Here is an 8,706-nt window from a genome sequence, read left to right on the forward strand (position 1 = left end):
TTTGATGACCCTTATACGACCAAATTATTATTTACCTCCCTTGTCCGTCCTATTTTGGAATATTGTCCGTCGGTTTGGAGTCCACAATATCAAGTGCACATCGACCTTATTGAGTCGGTTCGAAAAAAATGTCTCTTGTTTGCCCTGCGTAGTTTGAACTGGGATCAAAACGTAAAGCTTCCTTCCTGCGAGAGTAGATTACAATTGCTTAATTTACCTACACTTGTAAATCGTAGAACAATGCATGGTACTATTTTATACAAAATCTTATAAGAGGTGACATTGATTCTGCAGATCTTTTAAGCCGCCTAATATTCAACGTTCCTGTTAGACTAACACGAAATTATTATCCTCTAAATTTGCCACGATGAACATCAAATTTTTGTCTGCACGAGCCCTTTCGCGTTCTATGTAATAACTATAATAAACTGTACCATTTAATTTGCATTTCAACATCCATCCCGGTATTAAAATCTAATTTTTTAACTCATTTGCTTAATTCTTAGTTGTGCCTTTTATTTTTGTGTCCAGTCTCTATTTGTTTTATGTATGTATCTTCTTCGCGAAATCGCATTTTTTGCCCAAATTGATAAAAAGGCCCCGCGCGTAACAAGCACGTGCTTGGTGTCGTTGGGCCACTTGTTTGTACTGTTCGAAGTGCATCAACGTCCATATATATATTTATTCTTATGTCGTATAATAGCCTTCGTGGCCAGTATGGTGAAGTACATGAGAGCGTGAGCTTAAGCTTTACCACTGAGAGCGCAGCTCTGGTTAGCAAATTAGATAAATACACTTCAAGAAAGATCAATATTTCAAAATTACATTCATGTTTTTCTCGATTCAATAGTGGCCCAACATTCCGGCCCCATTGAAAGTACCTAGTTACTTTAAATTAATTGGTAAACGGGCCAATTTGTGAATCGGTCGCCTTATATTTCCTTTCGACGTCCGGACATCCGCGACTCGGACGTGGTTGTTTTGACCTGCTATAGCTGCTTCGATGCGACCTAACAGCCATTGATGAAAATGGACATGGTCTTCGTGGACTAGGACCATTTCGTTGACTGCAATATTCGAAGATCTTGTCGCCCATTTTGATTTGGCCTGAAGATCGTAAAGATACTACGTAGACCACCGCCTCCAGATGTGTTGCTTAATGGTGCTTACACGATTCCATCGTTGAGAGCAGTTGAGCTGATCATCCTTGACAGGCCAGTCTGGGAGTGCTCGAAGAGAATCCCCGGTTAAGAAATGACCAGGCGTTAAGGCGGCCAAATCGCGAGTTTAGGATCGCCTTAGTCTCAGCAGCGACAGTTTAGACCTCCTCGAAGGTCAGTCGGGCATCCTTGAGCGTGCGGCCCTTCAGAGACCGCCAAAGTGTGGAGCCCTGGAGGTATAAAATGGAACGTTACAAATTCGTTTGTACAGTACGATGTAATGTCTTGCTGGTTCTTGGTGCTGAAGAAAAAGTCTTTCAGGTCTTGGAATTTGTTGCTCGCGCCTACAAAATGTTTTGCATTGTCGCAAAAAATGTCTGAAGGCAGACCACATCTGGCAATCATATGCTTCAGAGCACCCATGAACTAATCCGTTGATAGTTATCCGACTATTTCGATATTCGCCGCCTTAGTGGCGAATCACACAAATATTGTATGATGTAGCTTTTAACGAGCACCTTTCCTCGAACGCGTAGTTAGGTATGAACCGGCCCGCAGAAGTCTATTCTTCACCGAGCGGATGGTCTTGACAGGGTAAGTCTCTCGACTGGGAGGTTGCCCATGGGTTGTCGCGGACACAGTGGACACAGTTGCGTACAACACGACGAGCGACATCTCGGGCATTCACGACCCAAAACTCCAGCCGTATTAATACCACCAGGACCTTTGGACCAGCGTCCAAAAGGATTTGAACGTATGATCACTTCTCATTTGCAACACTTATGTTCCTCGCTTATATCACCATGTCAGCATGGTTTTGTTAAGCGAAGATCGACCACCACCAACCTTCTTGAATTATCCTATATTGTAATAAATGGGTTTAAGAAAAAAATGCAGACTGACATTGTATATACAGATTTAAGTAAGGCCATTGACTCCGTTTACCACTTATTTTATTTAAATTAGAACAGCTTGGGTTTCCTGGTAATCTATTATCTTGGATTTCATGTTACTTGAATGGTAGGACTCAGAGGGTTATATTCAAGAATGGTGTTTCAAAATTGATCGACGTGACATCTGGAGTGCCTCAGGGTAGTCATTTGGGCCCTTTGCTGTTTACTTTGTTTATTAACGATATTCCCTCAATCATAACACATTCTCGTGTACTAATGTATGCTGATGATGTTAAGCTTTATCATATAATGATATAGCGTCGGGATTTAACTTACAGTCGGATATTGATTGTTTTCATGGATGGTGTGAGTACAACCTTTTAAATTTGAACTGCCTTAAATGCAACGTTATGACTTCTTATAGGGGTACTCCTACGTTTATCAGTTACTTTCTTAAAAATACGCCACTTGACCGTATATGTTCAGTTAACGATTTAGGTGTTCTTCTTGACCCTAAACTTAAATTTGACTGCCACATTATGTCCACTGTTAACAAAGCCATGAGTGTTCTTGGGTTTATAAAGCGTTGGTCAAATGAATTTGATGACCCTTATACGACCAAATTATTATTTACCTCCCTTGTCCGTCCTATTTTGGAATATTGTCCGTCGGTTTGGAGTCCACAATATCAAGTGCACATCGACCGTATTGAGTCGGTTCGAAAAAAATGTCTCTTGTTTGCCCTGCGTAGTTTGAACTGGGATCAAAACGTAAAGCTTCCTTCCTGCGAGAGTAGATTACAATTGCTTAATTTACCGTCACTTGTAAATCGTAGAACAATGCATGGTACTATTTTATACAAAATCTTATATGAGGTTACATTGATTCTGCAGATCTTTTAAGCCGCCTAATATTCAACGTTCCTGTTAGACTAACACGAAATTATTATCCTCTAAATTAGCCACGATGAACATCAAATTTTTGTCTGCACGTGCCCTTTCGCGTTCTATGTAATACCTATAATAAACTTTATCATTTAATTTGCATTTCGACATCTATCCCGGTATTAAAAACTAATATTTTAGCTCATTTGCTTAATTCTTAGTTGTGCCTTTTATTTTTGTGTCCAGTCTCTATTTGTTTTATGTATGTATCTTCTTCGCGAAATCGCATTTTTTGCCCAAATTGATAAAAAGGCCCCGCGCGTAACAAGCACGTGCTTGGTGTCGTTGGGCCACTTGTTTGTATTGTTCGAAGTGCATCAACGTCCATATATATATTTATTCTTATGTCGTATAATAGTCTTCGTGGCCAGTGTGGTGAAATACATGAGAGCGTGAGCTTAAGCTTTACCACTGAGAGCGCAGCTCAGGTTAGCAAATTAGATAAATACACTTCAAGAAAGATCAATATTTAAAAATTACATTCATGTTTTTCTCGATTCAATAGTGGCCCAACATTCCGGCCCCATTGAAAGTACCTAGTTACTTTAAATTAATTGGTAAACGGGCCAATTTGTGAATCGGTCGCCTTATAATTCCTTTCGACGTCCGGACATCCGCGACTCGGACGTGGTTGTCCTGACCTGCTATAGTTGCTTCGATGCGACCTAACAGCCATTGATGAAAAGGGACATGGTCTTTGTGGATTAGGACCATTTCGTTGACTGCAATATTCGAAGATCCAGTCGCCCATTTTGATTTGGCCTGAAGATCGTAAAGATACTACGTAGACCACCGCCTCCAGATGTGTTGCTTAATGGTGCTTACACGATTCCATCGTTGAGAGCAGTTGAGCTGATCATCCTTGACAGGCCAGTCTGGGAGTGCTCGAATCGAAGAATCCCCGGTTAAGAAATGACCAGGCGTTAAGGCGGCCAAATCGCGAGTTTAGGATCGCCTCAGTCTCAGCAGCGACAGTTTAGACCTCCTCGAAGGTCAGTCGGGCATCCTTGAGCGTGCGGCACAAGAGGTTCTTGGCGCTTTCAACATCAGCCCTTCAGAGACCCCCAAAGTGTGGAGCCCTAGGAGGTATAAAATGGAACGATTTTGATATGCTCCACCTTCGTCGCGAATCACACAAATATTGTATGATGTGGCTTTTAACGAGCAGCTTTCCTCGAACGCGTACATAGGTATGAACTGGCCCGCAGAAGTCTATTCCTTACCAAGCGGATGGTCTTGACAGGGTAAGTCTCTCGACCGGGAGGTTGCCCATAGATTGTTGCTGACACAGTGGACACAGTTGCGTACAACACGACGAGCGACATCTCGGGCATTCACGGCCCAAAACTCCAGCCGCATTAATACCACCAGGACCTTTTGACCAGCGTCCTAAAGCATTTGAACATATAATCACTTCTCATTTGCAATTTATGTTCCTTGCATATATCACCATGTCAGCATGGTTTTTTTAAGCGAAGATCGACCACCACCAACCTTCTTGAATTGTCATCTATTGTAATAAATGGGTTTAAGAAAAAAATGCAGACTGACATTGTATATACAGATTTTAGTAAGGCATTTGACTCCGTTAACCACTCACTTCTTTTATTTAAATTAGATCAGCTTGGGTTTCCTGGTAATCTATTATCTTGGATTTCATGTTACTTGAATGGTAGGACTCAGAGGGTTATATTCAAGAATGGTGTTTAAAAAATTGATCTACGTGACATCTGGAGTGCCTCAGGGTAGTCATTTGGGCTCTTTGCTGTTTACTTTGTTTATTAACGATATTCCCTCAATCATAACACATTCTCGTGTACTAATGTATGCTGATGATGTTAATCTTTGTTTATCTTATAATGATATAGCGTCGGGACTTAACTTACAGTCGGATATTGGTTGTTTCATGGATGGTATGAGTACAACCTTTTAAATTTGAACTGCCTTAAATGCAACGTTATGACTTTTTATAGGGGTACTCCTACGTTTATCAGTTACTTTCTTAAAAATACGCCACTTGACCGTATATGTTCAGTTAACGATTTAGGTGTTCTTCTTGACCCCAAACTTAAATTTGACTGCCACATTATGTCCACTGTTAACAAAGCCATGAGTGTTCTTGGGCTTATAAAGCGTTGGTCAAATGAATTTGATGACCCTTATACGGCCAAATTATTATTTACCTCCCTTGTCCGTCCTATTTTGGAATATTGTCCGTCGGTTTGGAGTCCACAATATCAAGTGCACATCGACCGTATTGTGTCGGTTCAAAAAAAATGTCTCTGGTTTGCCCTGCGTAGTTTGAACTGGGATAAAAACGTAAGGCTTCTTTCCTGCGAGAGTAGATTACAATTGCTTAATTTACCTATACTTGTAAATCGTAGAACAATGCTTGGTACTATTTTTATACAAAATCTTATAAGAGGTGACATTGATTCTGCAGATCTTTTAAACAGCCTAATATTCAACGTTCCTGTTAGACTAACGCGAAATTATTATCCTCTAAATTTGCCACGATGTACATCAAATTTTTGTCTGCACGAGCCCTTTCGCGTTCTATGTAATACCTATAATAAACTTTATCACTTAATTTACATTACAACATCTATCCCGGTATTAAAAACTTATATTTTAACTCATTTGCTTAATTCTTAGTTGTGCCTTTTATTTTCATTTGTGTCCCGTCTTTATTTGTTTTATGTATGTATCTTCCTCGCGAAATCGCTTTTTTTGCCCAAATTGATAGAAAGCCCCGCGCGTAACAAGCACGTGCTTGGTGTCGTTGGGCCACTTGTTTGTACTGTTCAAAGTGCATCAACGTCCATATATATATTTATTCTTATGTCGTATAACAGCCTTCATGGCCAGTGTGGTGAAATACATGAGAGCGTGAGCTTAAGCTTTACCACTGAGAGCGCAGCTCAGGTTAGCAAATTAGATGAATACACTTCAAGAAAGATCAATATTTCAAAATTACATTCATGTTTTTCTCGATTCAATGGTGGCCCAACATTCCGGACCCATTGAAAGTACCTAGTTACTTTAAATTAATTGGTAAACGGGCCAATTTGTGAATCGGTCGCCCTATAATTCCTTTCGACGTCCGGACATCCGCGACTCGGACGTGGTTGTCCTGACCTGCTATAGTTGCTTCGATGCGACCTAACAGCCATTGATGAAAATGGACATGGTCTTTGTGGATTATGACCATTTCGTTGACTGCAATATTCGAAAATCCAGTCGTCCATTTTGATTTGGCCTGAAGATCGTAAAGATACTACGTAGACCACCGCCTCCAGATGTGTTGCTTAATGGTGCTGTCACGATTCCATCGTTGAGAGCAGTTGAGCTGATCATCCTTGACAGGCCAGTCTGGGAGTGCTCGAAGAGAATCCCCGGTTAAGAGATGACCAGGCGTTAAGGCGGCCAAATCGCGAGTTTAGGATCGCCTTAGTCTCAGCAGCGACAGTTTAGACCTCCTCGAAGGTCAGTCGGGCATCCTTGAGCGTGCGGTACAAGAGGTTCTTGGCGCTTTCAACATCAGCCCTTCAGAGACCGCCAAAGTGTGGAGCCCTAGGAGGTATAAAATGGAACGTTACAAATTCGTTTGTACAGTACGATGTAATGTCTTGCTGGTTCTTGGTGCTGAAGAAAAAGTCTTTCAGGTCTTGGAATTTGTTGCTCGCGCCTACAAAATGTTTCGCATTGTCGCAAAAAATGTCTGAAGGCAGACCACGTCTGGCAATCATCCGCTTCAGAGCACCTAAGAACGAATCCGTTGATAGTTCTCCGACGATTTCGATATTCGCCGCCTTCGTGGCGAATCACACAAATATTGTATGATGTAGCGTTTAACGAGCACCTTTCCTTGAACGCGTAGATAGGTATGAACCGGCCCGCAGAAGTCTATTCCTCACCGAGCGGATGGTCTTGACAGGGTAAGTCTCTCGACTGGAAGGTTGCCCATGGGTTGTTGCGGACACAGTGGACACAGTTGCGTACAACACGACGAGCGACATCTCGGGCATTCACGACCCAAAACTCCAGCCGCATTAATACCACCAGGACCTTTGGACCAGCGTCCTAAAGCATTTTAAGGTATTATCACTTCTCATTTGCAACATTTATGTTCCTCGCTTATATCACCATGTCAGCATGGTTTTGTTAAGCGAAGATCGACACCACCAACCTTCTTGAATTGTCATCTATTGTAATAAATGGGTTTAAGAAAAAAAAAATCCAGACTGACATTGTATATACAGATTTGAGTTAGGCCTTTGACTCCGTTAACCACTCACTTCTTTTATTAATATTAGATCAGCTTGGGTTTTCTAGTAATCTATTATCTTGGATTTCATGTTACTTGAATGGTAAAACTCAGTGGGTTATATTCAAGAATGCTGTTTCAAAATTGATCTACGTGACATCTGGAGTGCCTCAGGGTAGTCAATTGGGCCCTTTGCTGTTTACTTTGTTTATTAACGACATTCCCTCAATCATAACACATTCTCGTGTACTAATGTATGCTGATGATGTTAAGCTTTGTTTATCATATAATGATATAGCGTAGGGATTTAACTTACAGTCGGATATTGATTGTTTTCATGGATGATTTGAGTACAACCTTTTAAATTTGAACTGCTTTAAATGCAATGTTATGACTTTTTATAGGGGTGCTCCTACGTTTATCAGTTACTTTCTTAAAAATACGCCACTTGACCGTATATATTCAGTTTACGATTTAGGTTTTCTTCTTGACCCTAAACTTAAATTTGACTGCCACATTATGTCCACTGTTAGCAAAGCCGTTAGTGTTCTTGGGTTTATAAAGCGTTGGTCAAATGAATTTGATGACCCTTATACGACCAAATTATTATTTACCTCCATTGTCCGTCCTATTTTGAAATATTCTTCATCGGTTTCGAGTCCACAATATCAAGTGCACATCGACCGTATTGTGTCGGTTCAAAAAAAATGTCTCTTGTTTGCCCTGCGTAGTTTGAACTGGGATCAAAACGTAAGGCTTCATTCCTGCGAGAGTAGATTACAATTGCTTAATTTACCTACACTTGTATATCGTAGAACAATTCTTGGTACTATTTTATACAAAATCTTGTAAGAGGTGACATTGATTCTGCAGATCTTTTAAGCCGCCTAATATTCAACGTTCCTGTTAGACTAACACGAAATTATTATCCTCTAAATTTGCCACGATGTACATCAAATTTTTGTCTGCATGAGCCCTTTCGCGTTCTATGTAATAACTATAATAAACTTTATCATTTAATTTGCATTTCAACATCTATCCCGGTATTAAAAACTAATATTTTAACTCATTTGCTTAACTCTTAGTTGTGCCTTTTATTTTTGTGTCCAGTCTCTATTTTTTTTATGTATGTATCTTCTTCGCGAAATCGCATTTTTTGCCCAAATTGATAAAAAGGCCCCGCGCGTAACAAGCACGTGCTTGGTGTCGTTGGGCCTCTTGTTTGTACTGTTCGAAGTGCATCAACGTCCATATATATATTTATTCTTATGTCGTATAATAGCCTTCGTGGCCAGTGTGGTGAAGTACATGAGAGCGTGAGCTTAAGCTTTACCACTGAGAGCGCAGCTCAGATTAGCAAACTAGATAAATACACTTCAAGAAAGATCAATATTTCAAAATTACATTCATGTTTTTCTCGATTCAATAGTGGCCCAACATTC

The sequence above is a fragment of the Drosophila biarmipes genome, unplaced genomic scaffold (assembly GCF_025231255.1).
Source record: "Drosophila biarmipes strain raj3 unplaced genomic scaffold, RU_DBia_V1.1 ptg000007l, whole genome shotgun sequence".
Lineage (NCBI taxonomy): Eukaryota > Metazoa > Arthropoda > Insecta > Diptera > Drosophilidae > Drosophila > Drosophila biarmipes.